Here is a 10,640-nt window from a genome sequence, read left to right on the forward strand (position 1 = left end):
CTTATGAGAATAGGTTGAGTGAACTTTGCCTTTTTTCCTTGGAATGACGGAGGATGAGAGGTGACCTGATAGAGGTGTATAAGATGATGAGAGGCATTGATCATGTGGATAGTCAGGGGCTTTTTCCCAGGACTGAAATGGTTGCCACACGAAGACACAGGTTTAAAGTGCTGGGGAGTAGGTACAGAGGAGATGTCAGGGGTAAGTTTTGTACTTAGAGAGTGGCGAGTGCATGGAATGGGCTGTCGGTGACGGTGGTGGTGGAGGCGGGATACGATGGGGTCTTTGAAGAGACTCCTGGACAGGTACATGGAGCTCAGAAAAATAGAGGGCAATGGGTAACCCTGGGTAATTTCTAAAGTAAGGACATGTTCGGCACAGCTTTATGGGCCGAAGGGCCTGTATTGTGCTGTAGGTTTTCTATGTTTCTATGTTTAATTCTGCGTATCAGCGTGTATTGAATATACAGTATATTGTGTGAAACTGTCTGACTTGTATGTTTAAGTGTGTATAAACATATGTATATTAATTTTATAAGTGTGTTGTAGACTGAATGAGTTTAGCCGTGTATAAATGTGCGTGAATGTGTTCGTTTCAGTTTTATATAATGCTGGATGTGAACGTGCGTGTGCTTTAGTTTGTGTGTGAAAATGTGTATAGTTGCATATGTGTGCACATGTCAATATCTGCGTGCTTTAGTTGTGTATAAAACACTAACGAAAGTGTTTTAGTTTTCTATAAACGTGTGTGTGAGCATATCACAGTTCTTATAAATGTGTCTGTGGTTTATTTTGTATATCAGTGTGTGTAAACGTTTGTGTTGTGTATAATTTAGTGTAAGGACGTAAGTGTGTTTAGTTGTGTGTAAACGAATGTTATGTGTATATATACGTGTGAATGCGTATTTAGTTTATATAAATGTTTTGTTGTGTACAAACGTGCTAATGTTGATTTCCGCGTGTGACTGCACAGTATGTGCCCGTGTATCCGCACGTGTGATCATGCGTGGGAGACCGTGTGTGCAAATGTGTAAGCTCCTCCGCCCGACGGCCATGCATACGCAGTCACCGTGCAGGTTCACGCGCAGCTCAAAACCAATGTGTGAAGGAGAGGTTCCGGTGTCGACGGTGAGCTCTATTTGCTTAAGTCAGCTTCTTGTCTGAATCGGCGTTAACCGAGTGTGGTGGAGGTTAGATTGGGTGCTACCGGAATTTACAGTGGAGGTGTAAAAGGGATTAAATCTTTTTCCTCCAACCTACCACATCCCTCAACTGGTTTACTCTTTCGCATGCACTTTAATCCGTCGGAGGTGGGGCAAGTGTCAGAAAATTGCAAAAATGCCCGCAGCTTCTTTTTATGATACCTGTAACAGAGGGTCGTTGCGGGCAAGTTATGCTCTTTTTTTGAGGGCAGAGTGATAAAGAGTAGACAAACGCCATACTTACGGCTTGTAGGGTTGTATCTACACGGGCGAATTCATCCCCTTAAACGCTTACTTCCCAGGACCTCCCCAACCTCACCATTACCCCTTTACACACTGCGGGAAATTAAACAGTTTTACTAATCTTTTCCCTGGGACAAGTACATGGGACGAGTGTGTGCGAAACAAGAGTAGATGTGTGGGTTTTTGAGTATTGTGCGTTGCATGTTTTCCGTAAGGAGCGGTGTGTGTGTGTGTGTGTGTGTGTGTGTGTGTGTGTGTGTGGTGTGTGTGTGTGTGTGTGTGTGTGTGTGTGTGTGTGTGTGTGTGTGTGTGTGTGTTTGTGTGTGTGTGAGAGTATGTGTGTGTGAGTGTGTGTGGTGTGTGTGAGTGTGTGTGTGTGTGTGTGTGTAAGACAGAGAGAGAAAGGGGGAGAGAGAGAGAGAGAGAGATTAAGCTTTCTTTGTGTGTAGTGTGTGTATATTTGTGTGTGGGCAGCAACGCTCCCTCATATATATATATAGCTGTACCGATCAACCATTACTCTGAGCAGGAAATTTTAACAGGGCCTGAAAACTATGAATATTCAGAATCACGTTCTTTTGATTTTATTTATTAATTGAAGGGTATAATGAAATGCAGTACAACGAAGAAAATCTTTCATGTTTCTTAAACATTTTTTGAACTTTTTTAATACAAGGCCATTGTCTGTAAACTAACTATCCAGACTAATTTCGCATCCAGTTAAAAGATACGTTTTAATTTCATTAGATCATCCAAATGTTACACTTCTTTTTCCGGATTTATGTTAGATTGACAAGCACGATAGCCAAAATAAAATGGTTTGACTAGACGGTGTCGGCGTTCAGCAGACCGGCAGTTATTAACAATGAGCTACTGACTTCCATTCCGTGTTTATTGTTACAATTTGTAACAGTGTTGTAACTTTAAACGCTGACAATGTAAATACATTGAACTCTAAAATATTTCAAAATAAATGTTCTGTTGCGTTTATTATTTGAAAAATGTATGGATTATATTCATTTAACACAGAATTGATTACAGTGTATTTCACAATCACATTAACATAGATATCAAAGAAAATTCCAGCTGCGCGGTACAAAGGTTACGTGAACGGGAGGATCGTAGTTACAGCACGGCCGCGCACCCGCGCAGCTGAGAAGGAACAGTGGTGGGAGGTGTGTGTAGTTGTGAATTCTGTGTACACTGTTTTGTTTGTATGTGGAATGTATTTGTGTGAAAGCTGTTTTTTGTATGAGTGCACGTGTGTGCAAGTAGTTTTCTGTGTACACTGTTCCCTTTAAGCTGCGCGTGTGGAAGGTGTTTATTGTATGTACATATGTGTCGGGGTGTAAATGAGATTTGTTTGCACGTGTTGTGTTGCGTTTGTGTGTTGAAGGTGTTTTACATATGACAGCATGCATGTGTAATAGCATTTTTGTGTACGTGTGGTGTTTGTGTGTGTGTGATTGTTTTATGGAAGGATTGTTTGTATGTGTGTGTCTATGTGGGTTGAGAGTTTTGTTTACATCGGTGAGATCTGGTTGTGTTGTTAAATGTTTGTGCAACGAGGGAATTTTGTGTGGAAAGATGTGTATGTAAATATGAATGTGTACGTTCACGGATTTCAGTGTGTGTGTTTATCTGGAGGGTGTTTATGTAAGTATGAGATTCCGCAGATGCTGGAAATCCAGAAACGCTGGAGCAACTCAGCAGGTCAGGCAGCATCTATGGGGAGGAATAAACAGCCGGTGTTTCCTTCATCAGGATGTGTGTGTGTGTGTGTGTGTGTGTGGTGCGTGCGTGCGTGCGTGCGTGCGTGCGTGCGTGTGTGTGTGTGTGAGAGAGAGAGAGAGAGAGAGAGAGAGAGAGAGAGGTTGCTCTCTGCATTTGGGACAGTGGGCATTTGTTTGAGAAGGTGTTGGTGTAAATTGGTGGGTACGCGGGTCTGAGTGTGTGTGTGGGGGGGGGCGCGGATGTTTATATACGTTTGTGTGCACGCGCTGCGTTATACCAGAAGATAGTTTTACAGGTGTAGGAATCACGTAAGCAATTCAACAGCCATATGTAGCATTGAAGAGGCTCTTAGATTGGCACATGGATGATAGAAAAAATGGTGGGTTATACTGTATAGGAGAAAGGGTTAGATTGATCGTGGTGTCGGTTAAAAAGTCAGCGCAACATCATGGGCCGAAGGGCCTGTACTAGGCTGTACTGTTCTATGTTCTATGAAAATGTGAAGCAGGTGGTAATCAATGCTATTTTTTAATAACCTGCAATCTTTTCAGGGGTGCTGAGACTACCCCGCCTCCAAACCGCTGCCTACACGTGATCTGTTACGTAGTTGCTTTCCCGACCGCCTGGTATCTGCAGTAGGCGGTCTAACCATGGTCAAGACTTTGCTTCCTTTGGAAAAATTAACGTTTGTTCGCGGACAATTCGATGTCCCTGGCGGAAGGTAAACCAACGGACTTCATCCGATTACACCCAGAGTGTGTCAGATAGCGTGAGAAGGGGAGACCTTAGAAGAGACACAACTGAAACTTCGTTTATGTCTAATTTCGCTTCACGGCTGTGCGCTCTAAGTAAGCCCTTCACAAGTGCGTTGTAATTTTGCCATAAGTTAAAAACATGGCTCTGGAGTAGGAATATGAAGCCAAATGCATTTATTTTAAAAATTCTGTGAGTAATTTAAATTTTTCCGAAAGAAAACAATGTATAAATCAGTGGCCCCATAGCGTTCCCGTTCTCTGAATCTTAGCTGGTTTACTAATAATTTTAAATATGTATGTAGAGTCGGGGTGATTAATGTAGTGAAGCTGGCTCTTTAAAAAATTTTTTTTTGGGTAGTTTAACCTTTCCAAAAGAAAATCTGCATAAATAACTGTACTTTTGTGTACTCCTGTCCGGCGAATCATAATTTGTTTATGTAAAAGGAGATAACTGTGGTGAAACAGATTTAAAAAAAAATTCCGGGTATGCTTTTTAAAAGAAAAAAATATATCTGTGTTCCGATGTGTCTCTGTCCTGTAAATTGAAACTTGTTTACTAATAAATTAGTTTTAAAGGTGCGTTTAGAGATGTGAATAGTTTAATATCTCCAAATGAAAACATATGAAATATCTGTACCCTCTTAACTTAACTCGTTTACTAATAAGTTACATTAAAATATTGTGTTTAGAGTCGGGGTGATTAATCTAGACAAGCTGACTCTTTTATACTCCTGGGATTTTTTTTTTCAATAAGAGAAAAAGCATTTAAGTATCTGTATTCCTACATTATATCTGTCCTGTGAATATTAACCTGTTTATCTGTATGTATTCAGATTCGAGTTGATTAATGTGACACAACTGACTTTTAATTTTCCCAAAAGAGGAAAATACTGTATATAAATATATGTACCTCTATTTTGTCCCTCTGATGTGAATCTTAATTTGTGTACTAACAAATTAATGTGTCACAGTGAGGATGGGGATGACTAGTCGGCTAAAAGTGACTTTATTTTTAAATTCTGGGAATAATCGCTTCTTTTCAAAGTAAAAAAAGTTTATAAATATCTGTATTTCTGTGTCTCTGTCCTGTGAGTTATAACTTGTTGATGAATATGTAAAACGTACATTTGGAGTGGGGGCTGCTTATAATGAGGTGAAATTGATTAGTTTTTTAAATAATTTTGTGAAATGTCTTTTTCCTCAAAAAAAGCACGAATGCCGGAGCCGTTATCTTATCTGTTAATCACACCTCGTGTACTAATAATGTATTTTAAAGTGTGCAATCGGGATATGAGGTAATTAGTGGGATGAAATTGACTTTAAAAAATCTCAGTAAGCTGTGTTGTTCATAAAGGAGCAAAATATTGGTACCCTTGTATCGACCCCATCCTGTGAATCTTAATTCGTGTACGAACAAATTAATTTAGAATATGTATTCAGAGAGCGGTTAGAGATGGTTAGTCGGGTGAAATTGATATTATTTTTAAATTTTGGGTTTGTTCATATTTTCAATATATATATATATGAAATTGTGTTTGTATGTCTCTGTCTGGTAAATTGTAACTCATTTAGAATAAGTTAATTTAAAAAGTGCAGTCGTAATGGATGATTGTGGTTAGTGGGGTAAAAGAGATTTAGTTTTGAAATTCTGTAAGTTGTTTCCCAAGGAAAAAATGTCTGTACTCTTATATTGTCTCTGACCTGTGAATCGCAACTCGTGTACTAATATGCTAATTTAGAATTGTATTCAGGGTGATGGTGGCGAGATTAGTGTGGTGAAATTGACTTTTCTAGTTAAAAACTGAATGCGTCACAAATAAGGGGCTAATTAGCGGGGTGAAATATTTTTTTTAAGTTTCAGTAAATTGTTTTATTATCTAAATATCTGTACTCCTAGGTTAGTGGGGTAAAATTAACTTTTCTTTAAATCTGAGTATATTAACACTTTTCGGAAGAAAACACTTAAGTATCCATGTTTCCCTGTGTCTCTCTGGTTCTCAATCAGTTTACAAGTAACTTCATTTTAAATGTGTATCTACGGGGTGGGGGTGATGAGTGAGCTTTAAAATTCTGTGACTAGTTTATTTTTCTCCGAAATATATAAGTATCCGTATCCTTATATTTTATACCTACATAATGAGGTGAAACTGAATTTTTAATGTTCTGAGAAGATAACTTCTTTTCAAAAGGAAAACGCTGTATATACAAATGTCTGTGCCTTTCCTGTGAAATTTAACTCGTTAACGAATAAAGTAAGAAAAACATGCATTTGGAGTGGGGCTGTGAGGTGAAATTATTATTTTTAAATTTGAGTGTTTTTGTTTTCAAAAGGAAATATTTGTGAGCTTGTGTGTCTTTTTTGTGGACCTATTAACCTATTTAATATTAAGTTAATTTAAAGTCTACATTTACAGATGAGGATGAATAGTGCATTTTAAAATTCTGCCAGTAGTTTATTTTTTTTTTCAAAAAAACAATTATTCTCCCTGTCCTGTGAATCTAAACTCGTTTTCTAATAAGTTAATTTAAAATATGTAATCGGGGAGCTGTGATTAGTGAGGTGAAATTCGTTTGCGAGGTGGTACACAGGAAAAGTAATAACGGAATGCTGAAGAGTTATATCTGCAATGAAAGTGCGGATATGTGTGTAAATACACACTCTGAAGTTGTGTGCAGCAACGTGTAAGCGTATTTTGTTTCTGCATGAGAACAATTTTAAGTAAAAGGCCAAAGCGTAAAACTGCAAGTTTTGTATATATTTATTAGTTTGCTGGATCGTTTAGTTTATGGGACTGGTGTCGACCGGCAAAACTTAACTCGTTTGCTAATGGTCATCTGTCATGTGCATTGGCGAATGGTTAATCTCGTTTTTGCTGGTATTAGCGTAAATGGCGTGTTTTTGGTTTGGTGTGGGGGGTGATTTAGTGATGTGTCGCTGATTTTTAATTAATAGAACAAATCACTTTTTAAAAATATACAAAATATTGCCCGTCTTTTTCTCTATCTCTCTCATTTACAATGCTGCATACGAATAACATAACTATGTATTTATTTGAATATGTCTATCGGTATTTTACATCAAAGCGTAAATCATTCGCTTTCACGATAGTGCGCCTAATATTTGTATCTTAATGTGTATTTTGCTCAGCTCTCCTCGTGTTAGTCATTTCAACCCTGGGAAAAAGCCTCTGACTATCCACACGATCAATGCCTCTCATCATCTTATACACCTCTATCAGGTCACCTCTCATCCTCCGTCACTCCAAGGAAAAAAGGCAAAGTTCACTCAACCTATTCTCATAAGGTACGCCCTCCAACCCAGGCAAAATCCTTGTAAATCTCCTTTGCGCTCTCTCTATAGCATCCAGATCCTTCCTGCCGTGAGGTCACCAGAACTGAACACAATACTCCAAGAGAGGTCTAACTAAGGTCTTATATAGCTGTAAGATTACCTCAAGGCTCTTGAACTCAATCCCACGGTTGATGAATGCCAACACACCATACGCCTTCTTAACAACTCTGTCAACCTGTGCAGCAGCTTTGAGTGTCCTATGGACACGGATCCCAAGATCTCACTGATCCTCCACTTTGCCAAAAATCTTACCTTTATATTACATTCTATCTTCAAACTAGACCTACCGAGATGAACCACTTCACACTTATCTGGGTTGAACTCCATCTGCCATTTCTCAGGCCAGTTCTGCATCCTATCAATGTCCCACTGTAACCTCTGACAACCCTCCACACTATCCACAACACCCCCAACCTTTGTGTCATCAGCAAACTTACTAACCCACCTTTATACTTCTTCATCAAGGTCATTTATAAAAATCACAAAGAGGAGGGGTCCCAGAACAGGTCCCTGTGGAACACCACTGGTCACTGACCTCCATACAGAATATAAACCATCTACAACCATCCTTTGCCTTCTGTGAGGAAGCCAATTTTGAATCCACAAAGCAAGGCCTCCTTGCATCCCATGCCTCCTTACTTTCTCAATGAACCTCACATGGAGAACCTTATCAAATGCCTTACTGAAATCCATATACACTACATCCACTGCTCTACCTTCATCGATGTGCTTTGTTACATCCTCAAAGAATTCAATCAGGTTCATAAGTCATGTTGATTATCCCTATTCGGATTCTGTCTCTCCAAATGGCTCATAAATCCTGTTTCTCAGGATCTTCTCTAACAACTTGCCCACCACATGAAGTAAGACTCGCTGGTCTTACTTTTAAATGCTGCTATTGTACCTGCCACGACCACCTCCTCCGGCAGCTCGTTCTATGTAGGTTAACCTTTTGTGTAAAGAGGTTGCCCACAAGTTCCTCTTAAATATATCCTCCCTCACCTTAACCCGTGCCCTATAGCTCTTGATTCCAAAACCACTGAGAGAAACGCATAGAGACAGGGTTTCTGGGGAAATAATCCACCACTGTTCTTCTTCGTCCCATTCCAATCAGTTGGACCTACACTAATTTCTTGAATATCCTTAATTAACCACTGAAATTGGAGTATCACACACAAAATGTTGGAGGAACTCAGCAGGCCAGGCAGCATCTATGGAAAAGGGTAAACTGCCGGCTATTCGGGCCGAGATCCTTCATCAAATCTGGAGAAAAAAAAAGATGAGAAGTCAGAATAAGAAGGTGGGGGAGGGGTTTATTCCTGTCACATGTACCAAAATACAGTGGAAAAACTTGTCCTTCATACTGTTCATTCAGATCAGATCATTACACAGTGTATTGAGGAAGGACAAGGTCAAACAATAACAGAATGCAGTATAAAGCATAACAGAGAAAGTACGGTGCAGGTAGACATTAAAACGCAAGACCACATCAAGGTCAGGAGCCCATCTTACCACAAAAGGGAACCGTTTATAGTCTGATAACACTGGGGTAGGAGGTGTACAAACCTGGTGGTACGTGTTTTCAGGCTTATGTATCTTCTGACCGATGGGAGGTAGGAGAAGAGAGAATGTCCGGGGTGGGTAGGGTCTTGAGTATGCTAGCTGCTTTACTGGCGCAGCGAGGAAAGTAGAGCGAGTATAGACTAGGGTGGACGAGTTATGGTCCGTATTTACGAATGCTAATGACAATGTTATTTTCTTTTATTTCACGTCAAATGTATCTTTGAGTATGCTTAATTCCAAGGATGAATGTGGATGCCGCCGGCAAGGTTGATCGTTTACGGCCCTGCCCCCAAAGGAAAGGGCTTTTAGCTTGTCGGTAGGGGAAGGCTGTGGGGATGCGAGATGTGGTATGATATGGAGAGAGGTAGCGAGGAGAGAGAAGAGAAGCAGAAAGAAAACCGGGGTTGGGGAAGTGGGAGAGAAAAGAGGGAGTGGGACTGACAGGGCGCAAATGGGGGCTCTCTTTCTTCCCATTAGCTTTGCGCTGGGATTTTACTGTTGTGTGTGCCAGAGGCGGGGATTGGGTGGGAGAGGGGGTGGGAAGGAGGGCAGAGGGAAAGCAGTGAGAAAGAGGGAAGGGGCAGGAGAAGGGAAGAGTTCATGGGAGAAAGGGGAGTGGAAGGTGAGCAGTGGGAAGGTAGGTGGGATAGAGCGGATGGGGAGAGAAGGGAAATTGAGAAAGGGCGGAGTCCGATAGAGGTAGAGTGGGGAGAGGGTGTGGAGAGAGAGGGGGAGGTGGGGAGAGAGAGAGGAGGGGAGGAATGGAAGAGTGGAGGCAGAAGGTGGAAGGGAGTGAAGGGGAGAAGTCGGAGAGCGGTTGTGGAGAGGATTTGTAGAGTGAGGGTGGGGTAGAGATGGAGAAGGGGAGAAGAGGGAGACGGAGGGAAGTAGAAGGGAGAGAAGGAGAGAAAGAAGGAGATAGGGCGGGAGAGGGGTGGAGAACGGGGGATGGAGAGAGTGGGGGTGTGGAGAGAAGAAGGAAGAGGTGGAGAGGGAGAGAAAATGGGAGAGGGTGGGGAAAGGAGGAGGGGAGGGAGGGAGAGAGAGGCAGAGATAGAGAAAAATGGAAGACATGGTGAGGAGGGGAGCGTATGAAGAGAGGGGCAAGGGGTAGAGAGACTGGGAGCGAGACAGAGATAAGGAAGGACACAGAATGATTGGTTGGGGAGACAAAGAGAGTAGATGGAGAGAAAGAACGAAGATAGGGAGAAACGGACAGAGAGGGAGATACTGACACCAAAGGCAAGTGAAAGAATAGAGGTTAGTTACACTTAATTTGAAACAAATTGCCTGCAAATTAATTAAAATTGACAGTTTAAGCAGAGTTCTTGCTATATATATATAGCACGATAAACTAATTCAACAAACATATTCTCTGTAGTCGAGGGCAAAGGCGTCAGAACGGTTCACTTTTCAATGCCGCTGAGTGCTCGTTTAATGCAATAAAATGTCATGATTGTTTAATGTAAGGTGATGCGTTGCTAAAATTCGCTTACGCAACGTTAATGGGCGAATTCCTTACAGATAAATTTAGATTAAAGATGCGGGTTTTTAATGCTTCATCCTGTCAGCCGCAGCCACAGCGGAAGAAGAATTTGCCGGTCTGACATTATGAGGGATATTTACAAAACAAAATCGTCGGTATTCGGATTTGTTAGCTGAGTTCAGTAACGAGTAATTTGGGAATTTACTTCACAGATTTATCCCGAGATATTCATAATATATATGTGTGATAATCTAAAAACGGCCATCTATTTTTAAAAGCAATACAATGTGGGTCATCAGAATACGT

Source organism: Hemitrygon akajei, chromosome 18, assembly GCF_048418815.1.
Source record: "Hemitrygon akajei chromosome 18, sHemAka1.3, whole genome shotgun sequence".
Taxonomy (NCBI): domain Eukaryota; kingdom Metazoa; phylum Chordata; class Chondrichthyes; order Myliobatiformes; family Dasyatidae; genus Hemitrygon; species Hemitrygon akajei.